The following is a 22870-nucleotide window of genomic DNA, read 5'->3' as shown; positions in this document are numbered from 1 at the left end:
AATAGCCTGATTGCTCAAAAAGAGAATGGTAGCACCATCTAGTGCCCTTCTTTGGAATTTCCTTATAAAATAAAAATTCAATGAAACTGATTTCAAAGGGTCATGATTAAAATCTTCCAGGATCTTATCATCATTGGATTTCTAAAATGCAATTCTGCTCAAATATAGTATTTACTGAGGAAGTAGAATAAGTTTTTGACTTTAAAATAAAGAATAGATCCAGCATAAAATCATAGTCATTTTATTGCTTTAGTGATTTTTTTTTAAAAAAGAGTTTATATATAACAGTTTATATATAACAGTTTATATAGTCATACAGTCTCCCCAAATATTTTCATGCATTTATTAGCAAAACCTTAAAGAGTTGTATGTATACTGCACCCTGATGTGCAATTTACCCAGGACAAGTATTTTCACAGTCCATAGTTAGTAAAAGAAGTGGTACATCATCTAACAGTCTTTGTAAAGTCTGGTAAAATCTGAGTTTGTGCTTTTTGCTGGCCGGCTTCCATAAGTTTGTTTGAAATTCAGGGAATGTGGCATGTGTTAATGATGTACACACATCAGCATGTAAATGAAAGTCTCGTTGTAAACAGCAGTCTCACAGGATATGTCTACACTAGCGCTTTTACTTCTAAATTGATTGCAGGTTAACTCATGGTAGCTAACATGTTTTTAAAGTCTAGTCTGGACACTCCCCTGATGTTTGTTTCTGGATGCAAGTTTTAAGGTTTATAAGGCAAACAGACACTTTTAAATCTGGTGGCTTGGACCTATCTCTGATCATAAATTATCCAGATATCCCACATGAAAGTGTTCAGAGGCCAAATGAAAAAATCCCTTTTCCAGATCTATATAAAACCACCTTCCCATTTTATAGGAAGCTTGATAGCTTTTGGTAAAACCTTAAAAGATGAATATGTCAAGTTCATGACAATGAATGAAAAGATAATATGGCTGTATTTTGTAAATCTGTGCTTCAGTGAAGCACTTGAAAAGGTAAATGAGAGTTGAAGAGCGGGTTTTGAAGATTGTGTGTGTAGGCTAGTGTCTTCTAAGCAGGAGACAAAATCTCTTGCAGGTTGACGTTGATGGGGGCTGGATGAGTTACTGGAAAAACAAGGAGAAGCCCTTAAAATGGGTCTAAGAGAAGCATATATGTGGATAGTCGATAGACTGATCAAGAGATAAGGAGGCACAAGGAAAATAACATATCTAGTCCCCAGGTCTACTCTGTTTCCAGTATTGGTCCAAGAAGTCAATCTACATGTTTCCTATTGGGGATGACTGAAATTAATGGGAGCTTTGCCTGTGAAAGGATTTCAAGATCAGTCCTTTCAATGCCAATCGGATGTCTGCATATGAAATGTCTGCAGAGTTGGGTCAGAGATTTGTATGCAACTCTTGCCACGGGCTTGTCTACACTAGAGTTTTTACCATAGTTAACTCACTGCTGGTTATCTTCAGGTCATTGACACGTTTGACAAGGCGAAGCTGCATTTAAAATTTATATTAAAGCTAATGTTAAAATTATATAATCCGTAGGTTAAGAGAAGAGTCTCTGTACATCTGGATATAGTGCTTAAATTATTCAAAAGTACAAACATTGGTTTAAAAGTAATACAATACATAGAGTACATAATCAGCAATAACCCAAATATGATTAACAAATGTAATGAGATAATTTAGATATTAGCATCCAAATATTCAGGTATATCACCCATAAAAAGTTATACAGAGAGTTGGTTGTGGAAAGCAAATATATCAACGAGTGAAGATTGTCTCTTAGTTTTTGAGAATTTAGGATAGGTTGACCTGTTCGAAAATAAAATCCATCAGGGAATTATTTCAGTTCCTTTCCCGACTGTGCTTACTACTCAAGTATTTGTTCCACGATAAAAATGTCTGTGGTTTACACTAGTCAAAGCACATAGGGTGAGCTCCTGACCTCACTCCACCTGCTTCAGCCCCTTCTTGCCACCCAGAAGAGCCAGAGTGATGTCAAAGGGCCATAAAAGCCCCCGTTCTGCTTGGTGGACATTCCCCAGGTGCAGGCACTGCACTCTGGATGACAGCTGTAATAAGGCTGCCTTGTGATACAGTCTCATGCCCTGGCAGAGGGGTCAAACAGCTCAGGCTGGATGATGTAGGGGCACATCAAGGACAAGACCACTGCACTGCAGAGATTCTGGGCAGCACTGCAGCCCATAAGGCTGCCCAAGGAGGCTGCCACAACTTAAATAGCTGTCTGCATTATGCCAAGGGCCTCTCCAGGATCAGCAGAGTACAAGGGTGGCTTAAAGACACCTTAGCCAGCCCCCTCCCCCATCCCCACCCTCCCTGCCACCATTCCTCTGGGCCACGAATTCTGCACTGTGTCTCTTACAGGCTCAACACAGAATCTCAACCATAATCTTCAAAGCCTACTCTTCAGCTCTCATTTAACTTATCAAGGGCTTCACTGCAGTACAGATTTACGTAATACACCTTTGCTGTATTATCGTTTTCATTCATGGTTGGGATCTTGACACGTTCTTTTTTCCAGGCCTTACCAAAAGCTGCCAAGCTTCCTACAAAGCAAAAAGATGGTTTGGTATAAATCTGGGCAAAGGATTTTCATTCTCACTTGAATAATTTTGTCTAGGGTGTTTAGATAACTACGATCAGACATGAGTCCAAGCCACCAAACTTAGCAGTATTTGGATCCAGGTTTTTGGATCGATCCACTATAAAGTTAGAAGACACTTACACAATTCACTTTCAGATCTGGGTGTGGATTTCAAATATCCTCAAAGGGTGTGGGCCTGGCTTTTTGGTTCAGACCTCCTTCCATCTGATGCCTCATGAGGAAGGCTTCTCTCACCACCTTCTTTTTGCAGCCAGAATGAATTCCCCACCGAAGCTGGTTTTGTTCCGTGCGCCTATGTCCAAAACTTGTTTTAAACTGTGTTTCCGAGAGCCAATTAAACATCACAGGGGAACGCCCAATTTTGAAAGGCTGTAGAAATGCCATGAAAAGAACCTTTGAGACAAATGATGCTGAAGAACTCACATTGACCTTAGATAACTTGGCTGACTTAATGATAAAATTTATGTTGCCACTAGTATGAAATACAGAACCACTTGATGAATGCTCCTGATGTTGCTTTCTGCATACCATCAAAACGTTCTGATATCTTCTACTTCAGCAAGGGCCAGAGGCATACTTTATCTTAATAGGTATGCCTTCTCCTGCTCGAACTTCTAGTAGTTGAAAGTTAAAGCCAGACAAATTCCAATTAGAAATAAGGCACACATTTTTAACAGCTGATTATCCACTGCAACAAAAAACAGAGGAAGCGGAAGATTCTCCACAGTGCTTAATTTGTAATGAAAGAGCAACCAGGGCTCAAGCCATTAGGTGCTGGGCCTCAAGCAAGTGTTTTACTTTAATGAGTAATGTGTCAAGCCCAGAGGTGTCAGGCCTATGAACTGCCAAATTTAGAGGTGCAGGGGCTCAGCCCTGGCAAGCCCTGATGCAAATTAAGCATTGATTCTCCAGCTCCTGAAGTCTTCATATCCAGACTAGATGCTTGCAAGAAGTGGTCTTAGCCAAACACATTATTGGGCTCAATATAGGGATATCTGGATGAAATTCTATGGCCTATGGGTCAGAATAGAGGATCCCTTCTGGCTTTAAATCTTCGAATCCTCTCTGAAACTGGGACTATTTAAATAGCTGATAGGACAATGCCAGTAAACACATTTGAAACATATGGAAGAACAGACTCATCAACAGCCACTGCACAACAGTCCCCAAATTGCTTGTATACCACCACATCCCTCACTCTCTGGACTGATTTATCCAGTATTGCCAACTCCAAATGATAAAAATCATGAATCAGTCTCCCATCTCCCCCTCCCCTCCCCCCAAATCACCAGAGTTTTTAAAGAATGATCAATGCTGAGTTGTTTTTATTTGACCTTTGGGCTTTGAGTCTTCAGGGTGCACCTGGGTCACACTTTCAAGCTTCTGCACAATCACGAGGGCAGGAAACATCCTCTTTTGAAAAATGAAAGCTGAGACTTTTATCCCACTAAGAGCTGAAGCTTTAAGTCAAACATCAAATATCCTGAAATTCATTGGCAGTATCACTTACCTGATGCCAAAACTACAAGTCATGGCATGGCTGACTCATGGAATCTCTTTACATTCACTTTAGTTTTCATCTTCCACTCAAGTGTTGCCAGAATCTTTATCAAGGTGGATCATGTGGATGGCTCTCTGTGTCTGATGATTAGCCTGGAGAAATGCTGGTATGTTACCAATAAATACTAATGAAACCAAACGCTGATTTTATCTATTGCCCCTGGACTTCACTGAAAAGATTGCATGTGTCCATGCTTAAAGTTCATGTGGAGAAATCAGCATATTTTCATGGCTGCTCTTAATCCACTTTATCTATTTTAAGGTTTTCTACCAAGCTTGTCACTGTAGTGTCTTAATATCAGACACTGTCACTCCATAAATTATGCATACTAGTTGGGATTGAGAGGGCTCTGTTGGAACAGAGTGAACCAGTGAAATAAAATGTCAACAAATGCAATAGCCTTTGTCAAATTCAGATGAGAAGAAATTAATTCTATAAAAGGGGACTCTCAAAATAGCTTGGCACCAAGCTGTAACAAGAAACAGCCTTTCGATGGTGGAGAAGGACGACAGAATGACAGTCTGCCCTTACGGAACTCAGCCTGGTTAAAGCGAGGGCTTTTCCTCCACGACTGCCATTTTAATATCATTTATTTTTTTAAAAAGCAGTAAACAGGATCTTGCTTCAAAAGTTCCAGAGTCTTCAGTAATCAAACCAAGCCATTTCATGATCAGCCAAAAAGACTATTATTATTCCTACTTGTGCAGATATGATCTGAAGAAAAACACACCTCTAGGACTAATAATAAATAATAACGCTATTCATACATTTGCACTGGGTAGAAGATGTCAATTTCCCCATAATTGAAAGGAACAGAAAAGGGTGTACAAATAGTAGTCTGTGGTGAATAAGTATTGCCCAGTGCTTTAGGTTGAAGAGATTTCTTATGGGTACATGTATGTTATGAAAGAAAAGTGTTTTAGCATCCAAAGGACCCTGGAATAATTCTCCTGAATTTTTGCACAGAGCCTTATTCAGAGTGGTTGAAAGTGCCTGTTATTTAAATACAAAGGTGTTTCAAATGGGAAATGATTTCCAGGAGACCAAGACACCTTAACCACCCAGGGGACAGAGCTTCGGGCAGACAAACAGGCAAGGAATCCAAGCAGATACTTCCATGTCTACCATTCAGATCTCAATGCTACAACTGAGGCCAGGTCTACACTACACACCTATAATCGGTATAATTACGAAAAATCCACACCTCTGAGAGACATAGTTACACTGAGCTAACCTCTGATACACTCCCCCCCCCCGCCACCCCCATGCAGACAGTGCTATGTTGATGGGAGAGTTTCTCCCTTGGGGATATGGATTAATTAACTGGTGGAAGATGTTCTCCTGTTGGTGTAGTAGCATCTTCACTAACGCGCTACAACGGCACAGCTGCATCAGTGCAACTCCACCGCTCTAGCACTGTACATGAGGACAAGCCCTTAATTTGATCGGACTAGGAGGAGGAAGAGAGATAGTGATCAGGTTCCTGGCTGTGATTATGCAAGTTGTAGAATGAAGGTTCTGTACCCACCTTTGCTATTTTATTCCATTTTTTATGACTGGTTATGCGGGGAAGGAGCAGAGGGATGTTGTTCTGTATACTGGAGTTGAGATACTATCTTTTTAAAGCTTTCAGAGTCTTTTTAAAATTGGCTTTGTTCTGCCCCGGCCTGAGGACACAAGAAACCGCATTTGAGTTCAGCTCTGTGAAGCTTGAAAGCTTGTCTCTTTCACCAACAGAAGTTGGTCCATTAAAAGATATCACCTCCCCAAACATGTCTCCCTCATGTGTTTAAAGTCACACATGTGCTTAAATATCTTCTTGATTTCGGGCCTTCATTAGCAAAGTATTACTAACCTAGCTGTGGCTAACATCACTTATGGGCAAGAGTGACCAGTTTAAGTAGCTCATTCATGACAGCAAGCAGCTATTTTTGGAGTCAGATACTGCCAATTACGTTCCCTCCCACCCCCATGTCAGTCCCTCTAGCCTGTGATGAACTATGTTTATTCTACGTGTTGGGGAGTGGGGAAGTTCTGATAAATCTATTAAGTTGTTTTCCCACTGCAGCAAAAATAACAGGAAGAGAAAAAATCACTAGGCAAATGAGCTCACCTCAAGCTGCCCATTACTGTAATTGTTTATACTTTGTTCCAGAGCATACTGATAGCATGGTAACAACTTGTGTAATTTGGGAGATGAGCTGGGTGGGGTGACAATTAAAATCTTTTAAGGAAGTCTGGGGAGAGAGTCTGCCTGAGGAGATGTTTTTCCAAACAGAACAGCCTGTTTTCCACTCAAATGCAGTCAAATTTTTGACTTCACACCTTAGTTTCTACTAAGTAATGACTGTAAAACAGAGCTGAGGGTTTTTTTAGTGAAGTAGGGAGAGCATTATGTATACTGGATGTATGCAGCAAATGGTACAATCACCATTTCTTTACTTTTCTCCTTTTTCTTTTCCTAAGGCTGTAATAATCACTTTCCAAGCTGAGGCTTGAAGAGCATTGAAGAATGCCTGAATTCTAATTCTCTGGCATGTGCGCCATCTAGTGTTCACTCACTCTGAAATGCAGACTTGTCAAGACTAGAGAGCCAAATTTGTCTTTGAGACAACTCCACTAAATGGAGTTACACCATGCATGAAATTGTCCTCGGATATCAGAAAACCTCCACTTCTATCAATACAGATGAACTAATATAGCAAACAAAAAAGGCACCAGCTCGCTAGTTAGTTAGATGGGCAGGTGGAATTTAGTATTTTCTTGCTTGAAGTCCTGTGCAAATACCCCAGTTTTAGCTACTCCTCTAAAACACTCTCTGATGGTCTGAGCTTGTCTGGGGTAGATGCTATTGTCTTCCTTGTTCACTGGTTTTGCCATATGCTGCCATTTCCTTTCTGTGTCACTGAACCAATTGATTTTTCAGTGAGTTTGTTTGCCCTGTCTGACTGGACTTTCTTGCTGAATTTTTTCAGGACCTTGACAGAAATCATATCTGGTGTTGGGAGGTAGGGCTTCTTCTGATTTCTTCTCTTTTGTTTGATAAATTACACAACATTAAGGATAACACAAACAGGCAACCAGCAGGCTTTTGAAATCAAGTCCGCAAACATTCAGATAGTTTGCCAGAAGCCAACACAATATAATGCACCCAAGTTCTAAAAAACAGCTAATGTGCTGAGTGAGTTTAAGCCGGTTGTTAATGTTGATTTAGCTGCCTTGTCTGTGTGGGGAGATTGTTCCTACAGGTCACAGAGTAAGAGAGAAGAGGAGAGAATGGAAGAAAAATAGACAATTTGAAATACAGAAAAGAAATAAAAACAACCAAATGAAGGCAGGAAATAAAGAGAGAACAGCTAATTAAATAGGATGGCAACGCCTTCAGAAAGAAAGTATTAAGCCAGCAAGTTGATATATAGTAGCACTCAGCATTATTAGTGGAAATGAAAACATAACTAGGAAGCCATCCAATAACAACTAATATGAACAGGGTCCATCTTTTCTCCCTGTATTGATATACCTTTTTTTCTAAGACTTACATGTTTTCCCCGATGGACATGGAGATTGGAAAGAGAATGTCCTCTTAATTGAGGAAAAAATTTCTCATGTGCCTAACTGATTTAGAAGCCTAATTCCCATTTTCGAAAGTTAGATTGGCATGTAGGACCCTAAAGGCTTGTCTACACAAACATTTAGTTAAGGGTCTATCAAAGAGACTGCATTTCAGATGTAAGGATAAGCAGGAACTGAAGAACCAGTGAAAGGTTCACTGATGGCCGGTTCATTACCCAGGCTGTGTGGCTGCACAAGGGCATATGGGGGAATTAAACCCAGTGCTCGAACACAGCCAATCCAGGCCCTACATTCATGTGCTCAAGATAAGTGGGTTTGCACTCCTGCTGCTCACTCCTCTCCCTGTGTATGGCCCCTCTGCCTTCATTTATCTTCCCATCTAGCTAAGCTCCTCCTGACAAACCAAAGAGAGAATTTAAAAGGAAAATTTTAACATGTTTGCAAACCATCATTCTGCTTCTATACTCTCTCTCTCTTTCCCCGCCCTGTTTCTGTCTTGTTGTCGAACCTGCCCTGTAGCACCCTCTTGTGGCCAGTATAGCTCTGCTGAGGTCCACATCAGTTCCCCTTAAAAAGTCCACACAGTCCGTATATTCAAAGCATTCCCCATCTGGGATCCAGTTTATTAAGTCCTACACAAAGACTTTCCAAATAGAACTCATACTTATAAAGTCTTCATTCCTGTTTCAGTGGGGCCCAGCCCCTATTCTCTGAGGGTCTGTCTTTCCTTTTAAGTTTACTTCTTTCACCCCAGTCCCACAGCCCCTCCTCCCTAAAAGTCTATCTGCCCTTATCTTCTGTCAGCCAAGCTGCATCTACGCTAGGGGTTTTGCCAGCATCATTATGTTTGCAGAATGTGTGGGTTTTGTCACACCCTTAAGCAACAAAGCCGTGCCGACAAAATTTTGTAGTGTGGACCTGGCTTTGCAGCACTCTGAGGAGCGGTAACAAGGTGTATGGATGTATAAGTTAGAACAGGGTGAGGGCTACTTTAACTGACACTTCCTTACATTCTCATGCTAATTGCTTTTCTTGCTATTCCTCTCTTCTGAAGTCTTGTGTGAGCAACAGCTGCTCAGACTCCCCAGGCTAGTCTACATTACACAGGTTTTGCCAATACAACTGAACCGGTATTGCCCTCTAGTGGAGATGCACCTTCTACTGGCAAAAGGAGTTCCTTCGCTGGTATAGTTAAACCACCTTCCCAAATGACATAGTATATTGGCAAAAAGACTCTTTTGCTGAGGTAAGCTGAGTCTACCAAGGGACTTTTGCCAGCATAGCTGTGTCAGTCAGAGATGTGGGTAGGGTGACCAGATGTCCCGATTTTATAGGGACAGTCCTGATTTTGGGGTCTTTTTCTTATATAGGGTCCTATTACCCCCACCTCATACCGATTTTTCACATTTGTTGTCTGGTCACCCTAGATATGGGACCCGGACCAACATTGTTATGCTGACAAAGCTTTGTAGTGCAGACCTAGTCACCCATATACTTAGTGAGCCAAATTCAGAGGCGATCGGTAAGATGTAAGTTCCACATTAGTGATTAGATGTGAATATAACTAAGGGCAGAGGGAATCTAAGGGCTTGTATACACGCCGAAATTTATTGACAGAACTATATCAGTATAATTATACCACCATAACTATGCTGATATAACTCCTCGTGTTGACATTCCATTTCTGGATTTAGAATGCCTTTTTTTTTTTTTTTGGTTTAGTTTATGTCTCTTTGGAAGTGGTTTAAGCTAATCCCCCCAAAAGCCAAAGGAGCATCTACATGGTGAGTTATACCAGCATAGCTATAGCAGTATAATTATACTGGTACAGTTCTGCTGGTAAATTTTCCCATGCAGTCAAGCCTAAACTGGTGCAGGAGGCTGAGCAGACACTCTTATATCAGTTTAAAACTGGTTTATATCCATTTATCTTGAGTTGATTGGAAAGTGGCTTGCTTTGCATGGAAAAAAGGCAAGCCTGGAGATTCAGCAGATGACATCTGTTTTATGAAGATATGCAGCAAAAGAGATAATCTTGCAAGTTCTACCAACCAAATAGGTCTTATTATCAATACATCAAAGAAGGAAGTTATGAAAATTAATTTACCTACCAATTATTTTATCTACTTGGAAAGTGAAACCTTGAAAACTGTTAATAAGTTTACTTTTCTGGGTAGCATCATTGTTGGATGTAAAGGCCAGAATAGGTAAAGCAAGTGCTGTATTTTAAAACCAATATAGTATGGATGTCCAATAGTATAAGGAAAACCAGTAAGATCTTAAGATCTTTAGAAACAACAACCTGAGCATCCTCCTCTGGAAGATTAATATGTCCACCCATCCCAAATTGAACAGCTTTCAATGCAGGTGTCTGTGTAGAATATTCAAAGTAAAATGGCCTGATAGAATAAGTAATGAAGAGGTCTGAGAACGGGCACAACTACTTACAAAAAAGTACAGCAGAAGTGATGGGCATCACTGGGACATCTTTTAAGAACAACAGGCTGCCTGAACATGCATTTATGTAGTGACCCTAGAACAAGATATTGGAGAGTCCAACCTCTCTAGCACAATAGTGCATACTCCATAACACAATAATGGCTGAAGCAGCATCTTTACATCTGAATATAAAGGACTTGAAACAAAGAGCCTAGGAGGGGGTTGATAGGTACCATTTGACTTCTGCCTGATGCATCTGATGACATGGGAAGAATGGTGGTGGCGATGATCATTAGAAACTTGTTTTAAGATAAACCAAAAGAAACCACTCTTAAACCAATATCAGAATGCCTACACAGGGACTTGCACTGGTTATACTAACATGGTTTAACTAAATCTGTTTTAAGCTCTGTCTACTTGAAAGAGTTATACCAATTTAATTTAAGGTGTGATGTTAAACAGATTTAGATAAACCAAAATAAATGTCCACACAGCTTTCTTCACAGTTCAATGCCAGGTTGACACTTTAAACATATACCAGCATAACTTTGACAGTCAGAGGTGTGAAACCCCCCCCCCCCACACACACACACAAAGACAGAGCTCTGCCAACCAAACCCTCAGCATGACAGATGCAACTGTGCCCACAGAAAATGGTTTCTGTCAGCATAGCTTATGTTGGTCAGTGGGGTGGTGTTCCTATGCTGGCAGAACTCTTTATGTCAGCATACACTGCAGGTATGTCTATATTACCCGCCGATCCGGCGGGTAGTGATTGATCTATCGGGGATCGATGTATTGCGTCTCATTTAGATGCGATACATCGATTCCTGAACACGCTCCCTGTCAACTCCGGAACTCCATGAGGGTGAGAGGCAGAAGCGGAGTCGACGGAGGAGCGGCGGCCGTTGATCCCACGCCGCAAGGACACGAAGTAAGTCAATCTAAGTCAATCTAAGAGAAGTCAACTTCAGCTACGCTATTCTCGTAGCTGAAGTTGCGTATTTTAGATCGATCTCCCCTGTCCACCAGTGTAGATCAGGCTTCTCTGTAGTGTAGACATAGCCTAAGTCAATTACGAATTAGTTTAAACTAAACTCAAATAAGCCAAAATGAGTGTCTATGCCAGGATTGCAACCATTAAATTAAATCTGTTTCAGAACCTGAGCAACTTTCTCATGTAGACAAGGCCTAATTAAGTTGCTGCAAACTTGTGGGTAAGCAAAGCCTTAACCATTAAGGGTAGAATTTTCTGTGCTGTGGAATGTGTACAGATGTTTACTCTGTTCCATGGTAACATCCTGTTAAATACAGAGATCTGATGTTTATATTACTGTATAATGTTTCTCGAAACAAACTGTGTTGTAATGACTATAGTTGTGTTTTGTTTCTGATATTTACATGGCAAGGATTTGTAAATCTGATAAAACCTCCTGAATAAATGAATAATGAGAGAAAAGAAGAGAGCAAGAAATAAAAAAGTAGACTTTTCAATACCTCCAGAAGAGTTGTATGGCCAATTTTTTCTAAAGGAAACTGGGTACCCACGTTCCTCAGGCAGCTGTGAAATTACCACCTTTAGGGTGTTGGAAGAAGGTGTAAGTTGTACCAACTAGACTTATTCTTTAGACTAGTGATATTACCCTTTGAATTTGGCCCTCAGTGCTCGAAATGAGTTCTACCTTAGTGTTGTGTGTTTGCTTTATGGCCTATCCTTTTTTATCAGTTCAACCCAGACCCTTACTTGCAAAAGGCAGCCAAACTCAGAAGGTGCACACATTCTTCTCACTATCCCATGAAGCTTTCTCTTTTAGATTGTAAGCTCTTTGGGGCAAGGACTACCATTGATTATACGTTTGCACCATTCCTGGCACGGCACTACTGCAATGTAATGGATTTTGTGCCTACATTCTGTCAATAATTGGCGAGTCTGTTTGCAGTGCCATCACTCACTGTATTGCAAGTGCAACTTAAAGGAACCTTCTAATGCCATATTCCAGGTTTGTTCCTTTATATATGACCCTACTCAGTGATACTGCAGTTTCAAGAACTATTCAGCTCATCTGTTTTGCTGGAGCCAGACTTCATTTGTCTCTGCTGTGTGGCAGAACATGAATCACTTGCATTCTCTAGGCTGTGAATCAGAAGCAACGCAGCTTCCCTTGAATTTGGAATAAGGTGATTCATTTTCTCATACACATACTCCATCACCCTTGTTTACAAAAAAAAAAAAGTACTCACCCTCTTAGTTGGTTCATGTAGCAAGCAGAAGAGTCTGAGAGAACAGAGTCTCTCTTTTCTGATTATGCCCAATAGGTACATCCACTGCATAAGCTGTCTTACGATTTATGTGTTGCTGATAAAACAGACATTACCAAATCAATATAGCAGTACCTGTCAAGAGCCTACTGAGCCAAGAATTCCTTGATATTGAATAGGATTCCTTATCAAATCTTTCTGTGGTTTCAAAAACTTAGATTCAAACAACTTGGTAGGTAGATGGTTAGTTTAAAAAAAATGCAACAGAGAAACAAGTCAGTCATGAAGAATGAATACAGCATGTCAGAGACATATTTAAAACTAGACTGACAAAGCAGTATATTGCGGGGAACAATCCTCTGTTATTTTCATTTTATTATTATTAATGTTGTGATACCATGTGGGAACCCCAGTCGTCCAATGGGAGTCCATTGTGGTAGGTGCTGTACAATCACCCAGCAAAAGAGATGGCCCCTGCCCCAAAGACCTTATTATCTAAGTAAAGGATGATGAAGACAACCTACAAGGTTTTTTTCATCTCTAATTTCAACAAGCCAAGTCCTGAAGGCCTTAATACTGAATTTCTGAAATTGATAGGAATTTTGCCTTGAGTAGAGACTTCAGGATTTGACCTTTTATTCTATGAGCTACTCCAATAGCACTGTATAAAGAGAAAAACCTCAGTAGATGCTGCATCAATACACTATATGGGAAAAATTAAGATAAGAAAACAGGAATGCATATTCTATATAGGTTCTTGTACCACTCCCATCACCAAAGTATCGGAATGCCTTCCAGTAGTGCATTAAGCGATGTGTCTAACATCTGTTGTAGGTGGGTCATTCTCTCTTGCATCCTCTCCAAGGAGAAAGCGTATGCTCAAATAAATTTGTTAGTCTCTAAGGTGCCACAAGTACTCCTGTTCTTTTTGCGGATACAGACTAACACGGCTGCTACTCGGAAAAGAGATTTGTGTGCAGGGGCGGCTCCAGGCACCAGAACGCCAAGTGCATGCCTGGGGCAGCAAGCTACGGGGGGCGCTCTGCCGGTCGCTGCGAGGGCGCTGGGCAGGTTGCCTTTGGCGGCATGCCTGCAGAGGGTCCACTGGTCCTGCAGCTTCAGCAGACCTCCCGCAGGCTGCCGCCGAATTCACTGGACCGGGGACCGCCCATGGGCAAGCAGCCAAAGGCAGCCTGCCTGCTGTGCTTGGGGCAGCAAAATACCTAAAGCCTCCCGTTTGTGTGTGTGGTGGAGAGTTTTGGCTTGGTGGGGTTTTGTTTTGGGATTAAAAAAAATGTGCAAGCTGCTGTATGTTTATATTGGAAAAGGCAGGTTGAAAAACTGCACCTTGTGCTTGGTGTGGAAGGTAGTGAGATTTGGGATGGGCCTTATTTCCAGGAGGCTTTGTTCCACAGCATCATAGGATATGTCTACACTGCAAAAAATACCAACCCAGCAGAAGCAAGTCTTAGAGTCTGAATCTACAGATTTGGCTTCACGCTATGGTGCGTGGAGATGTTCTTACCCGGGAAACCCATCCTCCCTTCCCCCAGTTTGAGCCTGTCCAAATGGCACAGTCTCAATGGCTATTTTTAGCTCCATAGAGCAAGGCCTGTGAGCCTGAGTCTGAAGACCCAGGATCTGAGACTTGCAGCCGCCGGTTACTTTTTTGCAATGTAGACAGACACATACTGCCCTCTCCGTCCCCTCTCCCCCACTCAGAAAGCTGTTTCCTCCACAGATGAACTTTACCCTTATGGTAAAATTAATGAAACTAGTACTGGCATGGAACCGTGGTAAGGTAAGAGTAAAGCCAGGTCTACGCTAGAAACTTTTGCCAGTATAGCAATCTTGTTAGTGTGATTTTTTTTTATTTATTTTTTTTTACATTTCTATACAAGCAAGAATTCTAGTGTAGACACAATTATACTAGCCTAAAAGGGCTTTTGCTGGTCTATCTTATTTCATTTGGGGACCAGGTATAAGCTATATCAAGGCTTCTCAAACTAGGGGTTGGGACCCCACAGGGGGTTGCGAGGTTATTATATGGGGGGGGGGTAAGCTGTCAGCCTCCACCCTAAAGCCTGCTTTGCCTTCAGCATTTATAATGATGTTAAATATATAAAAAAGTGTTTTAATTTATAAGGTGGGGGGGCACGCTCAGAGGCTTCCTATGTGAAAGGGGTCACCAGTACAAAAGTCTGAGAACCACTGAGCTATACTGACAAAAGCACTGTTGGGCTGGGGTTCCATTTGGTCCCCGAGAACCACAAATGGGCATGCAAAGCAACGTCCTCCTTACTCGGGCTTTGCGAAGCATCATGCCTGCACTAAAAGGCAATGTTCCATGGACGCTACTGAGTGACAGCTATAGTGTCACTCTGTATATTGACTTTATGGAAGTGTTCAATAAATGTATCCCAAGTAATAGAGTCAAGTTTGGATTTACAATTATTTGTGCCCTAGAAACCAATAGTAATATATGTATGTTTAGGCATAAAAGGCCTAGCTGGCAACCTGGTGTTATTTGCTGTGGTTTGAGACTCCTAGGTCCTAAATGATGGGGCAGAGGAAAGGGAAACATGGTGGCATGTTGCAGATAGAGCGATGGACAGGAGTCCTTTGTTCCCTCTAATTTCTTACGTCCATATGTAGAATGACAAAATTCACGTGGTGGGGGTGGGGCCTGAGGGGTTCGGAGTGTGGGAGGGGGCTCAGGGCTGGGGAAGAGGGTTGGGTACAGGAGTGGGTGAGGGCTCTGGCTGGGGGTGTGGGCTCTGAGGTGGGGCTGGGGATGAGGGGTTCAGGATGTAGGAGGGGGCTCAGGGCTCGGCCAGAGGGTTGGGATGCGAGGGGTGAGGGGTCTGGCTAGGAATGAAGGCTCTGGTGTGGGGCTGAGGATGAGGGGTTCGGGATGCAGGAGGGGGCTCAGGGCTGGGACAGAGGGTTGGGATGCAACATGCAGGCTCTGGGGTGGGGCCGGGGATGAGAGGTTTGGGTTGCAGGCTGCCCCACGGCTGCGGTGGAGAGAGAGGACTGCCCCAGCACTCTCTCGCTGCTGGCCGGGCTGGACTGGTCTGGGCCGAGGGACAGGCTCCTTTACCAGGCCTCTCCGGTGGGCCTGGGCAGGGCCGGGCTGAGGGAGTGGCTCATTTCCCCTGGCCACAGCAAGTCCAAGGCAGGTCCACGTTGGGGCCGTGGGAGGGGCACCTCTCCCTCCGCCGTGGCAAGTCCGTGCCAGGGCCAGCGGGGAGGGGCACCTCTCACCACCGTGGCAGGGCCGTGCTGGGGGAGAGGCATCTCTGCCTGCCACAGCCCTGAGCCTCTGCGTGGGGCTTAATAGGCAGTTGCGTGGTCACATAGCTTAGAGGGAATTTAGGGCAGGACGCTCTCTTTTTGTTCTGGGTTTGTACAGTGCCCAGCACAGTGTGGTCCCGGTTCATGACTAGGGCTCCTAGGCATTATGGTAATACAAATAATAAATAAATAACAATATTAATAGGAGCAATGCATTGCCTAAACGGTTTCCCTATGAGCTGGAACACATCATAGTTCCTTCCCATAAAAACAAATGATCACCCCTAGTATAACTTTCATACAGTTATTGCACTGGGTATGTCTTACACGACACGCTGGAAATCATTTTGCACAGCAGCACTCCTTTGGATTTTGTGCCTACATTCTTTCTAATGACAGTTCTCCACTGAAGGCCAAAGTTTTATTATAAAGAGGGTTCAACTTATTAAAGAGGGTTAAATGTCTTTCCAACTAATCATTGGCCAAGTCTACTACCCACTCACCTCGAAAATGAGGGACAAATTCATTGGCCCTAAGCCTTTTGGTTTCACTATTGCTTGATTAGTCATTTCTGCCTGGAAAAATTCTCCAAACTATCTTCCCCTTCTCCCACAAACAGAAAGAAGTGAGCATATTGTAATCTGCTTTGCTTAACATGCGTCTCTGGGACAATCTTAATAAGCAGACAATAGCTACACTGACTTAAAAGATGCAAGGTTGCATTTGTTGTTGCCTATTTACTACAAGCTCCAGTTCAGCCCTACTGATAGGCAGTCATCTCAGTGGAGGCTCAAACCTGGTCTCATTGAAGCCCATTTGCTGTGGACTTCACTGGGACCAAGATTTGACCTTGAATGATCTAAGCTTCCAGCTGTATGGTTGTGGGTCTGTATTTGTTTGTACTGGGGCAGGGGTCTCACTACGAAAGTTCAAGGGAATTCAAATAAATCTGTGTATCCAAAACATTTTTCTCCTTTCCTGATTCAGCAAACTTTGTGAAAACGTTCTGGTTTCTATTAATGAACATATCTCCAGAAGCTATTGCTGCTGCTTCTTGGTTTCAGACTAGTACTTAAATTTACTCCTGAGAGCATTCTAAGGAGGGGAGAGCACTATAATCTTCACAGAGAGAGGAATTGTTTATAATATGCCAGATTTACAAACATGATGAAAACAGATTAGTAGATCTCCTGAGGACAGAGAAAAACTGTCTGAAAAGTCAGCTCTGAAAACATTTTTCATTTACATGACAAATATCCAGTATTAGGGTGACCAGATATCCCGATTTTATAGGGACAGTCCTGATATTTGGGGCTTTTTGTTATATAGGCACCTATTACCCACCACCCTGTCCCAATTTTTCACATTTGCTATCTAGTCACCCTATTTGATATGCACTAGAATGAGCCAATCTCTCTTCTGAAGGAAAGTTTCTATCCCACGAGTGTGAATTAGTATATTTTAATAATCTTAAAAATGCCTATTTCTTGCTTTATTCAGAAAGACCCTGAACCATTGAAGGCAATGGAAAACCCATTGCCTTCAAATGTGCATTGGCTGGTATTGCAAAATCGTAAAAATGGGGAGGGATAGCTCAATGGTTTGAGCATTGGCCTGCTAAACCCAGGGTTGAGTTCAATCCTTGAGGGTGCCACTTACCAATCTGGGGCAAAAATCAGTACTTGGTCCTGCTAGTGAAGGCAGGGAGCTGGACTTGATGACCTTTCAAGGTCCCTTCTAGTTCTAGGAGATAGGTATATCTCCAATTATAATTTAAAATGGTGACAGATAAACATACAAAAGAGCACATGTAAAATAATATCTCTAGTATAACATAGCAGTATCACTGACACACAGCAATGGAGGAATCTGGCATTTCACAGCACTCATGCACATAGCTAAAATTATTGCAAAAAATTATACCTATGTACAAGAGAAAGAATTTTTAATATGCCCGACCTGCTTTGGGTTTGCTTTTAGAACTACGATGGTGAGTTGACAAAGGAAGCCTGGTTTAGTGGGCAAATCTGAAAGTCAGGAGAAATGCCCCAGATTTTATCTGATTTGCATCTATCAGTAAAATGGGATTGATAATACTTGCTTGACAGGTGTCTTGTGAATTAAAATTTGCACAGTGCTTTGAGATACATAGGTTGGAGAAGTCAGAGCAGTACTAAGTATTAGAAGATAAGTTACAGGGTTTACATGCTTTCAAAATATGTTTTAATGAATTATTTCTCAGGAAAGTCTGGGAGAATTAAGTCCTCTATTCAAAGAACAAGTATGGCAGGTGTGCAAGCGCTCCCCTTTTCCCCCCCATGCTTCACCAGTGTGCCTCAGTCTTGACCTAGAGGGCCATCTCCAAGGCTGAGAAGACAGTTCAGTTTCCATGCCCATGCTGTTCTTGACCTCTCTGCTAAGACTGCCAATAAAGCTGATAATTAGTGATAATTGCAGTGGTGAGACTTTTTGTCCATGATATAGATACTTGCCCAGGACTGGCAGGAATACAGTACATTCATATAGCCTCCCAAACTTAGATTGCAACTGTGATGCTCTCTTCAGGGAACCCAGAACCGTAAGCCACTGTGTAACCTCTCCGCCTCAGCAAGAGAACACTGCTGGAACTTAAACTGTGTGACAGCTCCCTGCCGTACCAATCTGTCTGCCTAACCAGCAAACTCCTCGAGCCTCCGCCAGTCTGAACTTTACTCTCCAGGTAACATTCAGTGAACCCCAGTTCCTGAGTTCCCTAGAGGCATCTATCTCTCTGCAGCATCCAGTCCCTCTCCCTGGACACTCACAGCAATTAATCATGTCTGCTGTCTCCAAAGAGACAGAAAACACACCAGCCAACAGGGTTGATGACGCATATAACAGCACTGAGGTGAATCCCCACCTCAATTTTAAAATATTTTAAAGAAATCACTCAAACCAAAACTTCTGACACACAACTCCATACTAGAGCCCCAAAACAGCAAAGCTATGAGTGCTTAAAGCGTTCGAGCACTGCTTTAAGTCAGATTTGAGAAAGGTTCCTAGCAGATGAAGAAAGTAAGGACCCTATTCATAAAACCTTTGGCGATTTGCCACAAAAATGGCACATTTATTGAGTGCGGAGAAAAAAATGTGGAATGTGCCTTTTCCATATCAGAAATGCATTTCTCTAATTCATAAATCCTGTCCCTTCTTCCCCCACCATTCACTAAAATGAAACCTTTTTTAGTTTGCCACTGGGGGTGTGGGGGAGAGAATGATTCTCAAAGGGACAAGAGAGACACTTCAATGTGCTTATTAAACACACATACACACACATACACACTATCACATGGATGTTGGGGCAAAACTGGAGACTGCCCAGACCAATTAAAGACCACAGGAGCCATAACAAAGCTAACAAGGATGCAAATAACCCATTATCCTAGCAGTCTGGTAATAAATTAAAGTATGCTAGAGCAAATGAGTCTAAAAAAGGGCACAAAAGTAACTAGTTCAAGATTTTTAAAATGTATGCAGAACCAGAACCTGCAAAAGCAGGCGAAGAGGTGACAGCAGCGCGGTGACAAGAGTGATGAGGACGTGGACACAGACTTCTCTCAAAGCACGAGCCCTGGCAATGTGGACATCATGATGGTAATGGGGCAGGTTCATGCTGTGGAACGCCGATTCTGGATTCGGGAAACAAGCACAGACTGGTGGGACTGCATAGTGTTGCAGGTCTGGGATGAATCCTGGTGGCTGCAAAACTTTCACATGTGTAAGGGCACTTTCATGGAACTTTGTGATTTGCTTTCCCTTGCCCTGAAGTGCAAGAATACCAAGATGAGAGCAGCCCTCACAGTTCACAAGCAAGTGGCGATAGCCCTCTGGAAGCTTGCAATGCCAAACAGCTACCGGTCAGTTGGGAATCAATTTGGAGTGGGCAGATCTACTGTGGGGGCTGCTGTGATCCAAGTAGCCAACATGATCACTGAGCTACTGCTATCAAGGGTAGTGACTCTGGGAAATGTGCAGGTCATAGAGGATGGCTTTGCTGCAATGGATTCCCTAACTGTCATGGGGTGATAGATGGAATACATATCCTTATCTTGGGACCGGAGCACCAAGGCAGCCAGTACATAAACCGCAAGGGGTACTTTTCAATGGTGCTGCAAGCACTGGTGGATCACAAGGGATGTTTCACCAACATCAGCGTGGGATGACTGAGAAAGGTACATGACTTTGCATCTTCAGGCACTCTGGTCTGTCTGAACAGCTGCAGCAAGGGACTTACTTTCCAGACCAGAAAATAACCATTGGGGATGTTGAAATGCCTATAGTTTATAGTTATCCTTGGGGACCCAGCCTACCCCTTAATGCCATGATTCATGAAGCCATACACAGGCACCTTGGACAGTAGTCAGGAGCTGTTCCACTACAGGCTGAGCAAGTGCAGAATGGTGGTAGAACATGCATTTGGATGTTTGATGGTGCAGTTTACTGACTCGGTTAGACCCTAGTGAAACCAATATTCCCATAGTTATACTGCTTGCTGTGTGCACTCCAATATCTGTGAGAGTAAGGGGGAGACATTTATGGTGGGGTGGGAGGTTGAGGCAAATGGCCTGGCCACCGATTATGCACAGTCAGACACCAGGGTGGTTAGAAGAGCAGAGCAGAGTGTGCTGCGCATCAGAGAAGCTTTGAAAACCAGTTTCATGACTGGCCAGACTACAATGTGAAAGTTCTGTTTGTTTCTCCTTGATGAAAACCCGCCTCCTTGGTTCATTCTACTTCCCTGTAAAACAACCACCCTCCCCCACTTCAATCACTGCTTGCAGAGGCAATAAAGTCATTGTTGTTTCAAATTCATGCATTCTTTATTAATTTGTCACACAAATAGGGGATGACTGCCAAGGTCGCCCGGGAGGAGTGGGGGAGGAGGGAAGGAGGGAAGGGCAAGGCCACACTGCACTTCACAACTTATTGAATGCCAGCCTTCTGTTGCTTGGGCAGTCCTCTGGGGTGGAGTGGTTGGGTGCCGGAGGCCTCCCACCCCCACGTTCTTGGGCATCTGGGTGAGGAGACTATAGAACTTCAGGAGGAGGATGGTCAGTTACACAGGGGATGAAGCGGCAGTCTGTGCTCCTGCTGCCTTTCCTGCAGCTCAACCATATGCGGGAGCATATCTGTTTGATCCTCCAGTAGCCTCAGCATTGCATCCTGCCTCCTCTCAACACGCTGCTGCCAGCTCTCCTCTTGCTCCAGCCATCTATCCTTTCACGCGTCCCTCCTGTCCTTGCATTCATTTTGTGCTTTCCTGGACTCTGACATTGTCTGCCTCTACGCATTTTGCTGGTCTCGTTCAGTGCAGGAGGACTGCATGAGCTCAGAGAACATTTCATCGCAAGTGCGTTTTTTTTTGCCTTCTTATCTGTGCTGGCCTTTCAGATGGAGTTGATAGGGGGTGTGTTGAAACATTTGCAGCTGTGGTAGGAAAAAAAAGGGGAGTACTATTTAAAAAGACACATTTTAGAGTACAAGGTCGCATTTTGCCTCTTATATTGCGGGCCTGCCGGTTTGGTGTGAGAGATCACACACACAGCCAGGCACAGAATTCGGCTTGCAGGCAGCCATGGTAAGCCACAGTCTTTTGGCTTCTTTAAGTCTTCAGGGCAAATTAATCATTAAATAAGCTTGCTTTTAAACCATGTATTATATTTACAAAAGTACACTCACCAGAGGTCCCTCCTCCAGGAACCCACCTTGGGAGGTTTGGGAGGGTATTGGCTCCAGGATGATAAACAGTTCCTGGCTGTTGGGGAGAATGGTTTCTCTTCTTGTTTGCTGTGCACTATCTTCAAATTCTTCCTCCTTCTCCTCCTCCTCCTCATCCCCAAAATCCTCATCCCTGTTGCGTGAGACTCCCTCTTGCAGGAGTCCACAAACAGGGGTGGGGTAGTGGCGGTGGCACACCCTAGAATTGCATGCAACTCATCATAGAAGAGGCACGTCTGGGAGTCTGACCCAGAGCAGCCTTTTGCCTCTTTGGTTTTTTGATAGGCTTGCCTCAGCTCCTTAAGTTTCACGCGGCACTGCTGCGGGTCCCTGTGATAGCCTCTATCCTTCATGCCCTTGGAGATTTTTTCAAATATTTTGGCATTTCATCTTTTGGAACGGGTTTCGGATTGCACAGATTTGTCTCTCCACACAGCGATCAGATCCAGTATCTCCCGTTCTGTCCATGCAGAAGCTCTTTTGTGATTCTGGGACTCCATGGTCACCTCTGCTGATAAGATCTGCACGGTCATCTGTGCTGATCAGCGTGACACACTGACCAAATAGGAAATGAAATTCAAAAGTTCTCAGGGCTTTTCCTGTCTACCTGGCCAGTGCATCTGAGTTGAAAATGCTGTCCAGAGTGGTCACAATGGAGCACTCTGGGATAGCTCCCAGAGACCAATACTGTCGAATTGCATCCACACTACCCCAAATTTGACCCGGGGATGTCGATTTCAGCGAGAATCCCCTCATCAGGGAGGAGTACAGAAATTGATTTTAAGCATCCTTTAAGTTGACAAAAATGGCTTCATCGTGTGGACGAGAGCAGGGTTAAATCAATCTAAAGCTGCTAAATTCAACCTAAACTCGTAGTGTAGACCAGGGCTAAGTATCTGAAGCTCCTACTATGGGAAAAGCTTGCAGCTATCAGCAGGAGTGGATCAAAATTCATGGGGGAATCAACAGTGTGCTGCATTAGCTTCCACATGGATTATACTTTCCCTACATTTTCCGATACAGCCTGATCTGACTACATCCATCTATGGCCTACATGCAAATACACATGATAAGACAGACTCTCAAAGAACTGCACAGCCATACTCTGTCCTTCTCCTCTCCTACCCACCCACCCCCACCAATTTCTGGAGTGCATACAAACCCCCAGCCATATTTTTGACACTGATTTTGTCACTCAAAGACTACATTTCTCCCCTTCTCTATGCACATCTCGTTATGCTGTGGCATGGCCAATTTGTACTAATCAGCATATTAAAATGGAAGGCAACATATGTTTCTTCCTTTTAACACCCCAGCACATCTGTGTAAGTATCTGTAAGTATCAAGTAAAAAGT

The 22870-nt window shown here is 43.1% G+C and overlaps 1 long non-coding RNA gene across 1 annotated transcript; it reads right to left on the bottom strand.

The window, feature by feature from the left end:
- Positions 1-254: 254 nt before the first annotated feature.
- On the bottom strand, positions 255-4279 carry LOC127055282 (uncharacterized). The gene is made up of 3 exons (XR_007775448.1): positions 4140-4279; positions 2750-2998; positions 255-2570 (listed from the first exon to the last, which is right to left on the bottom strand). It is a non-coding gene; the product is annotated as an uncharacterized LOC127055282 (long non-coding RNA).
- Between the last annotated feature and the right edge of the window lie 18591 nt (positions 4280-22870).

This window comes from Gopherus flavomarginatus, chromosome 7 (assembly GCF_025201925.1).
Source record: "Gopherus flavomarginatus isolate rGopFla2 chromosome 7, rGopFla2.mat.asm, whole genome shotgun sequence".
NCBI lineage: Eukaryota > Metazoa > Chordata > Testudines > Testudinidae > Gopherus > Gopherus flavomarginatus.
This window is presented reverse-complemented; position numbering and strand designations above follow the sequence as displayed.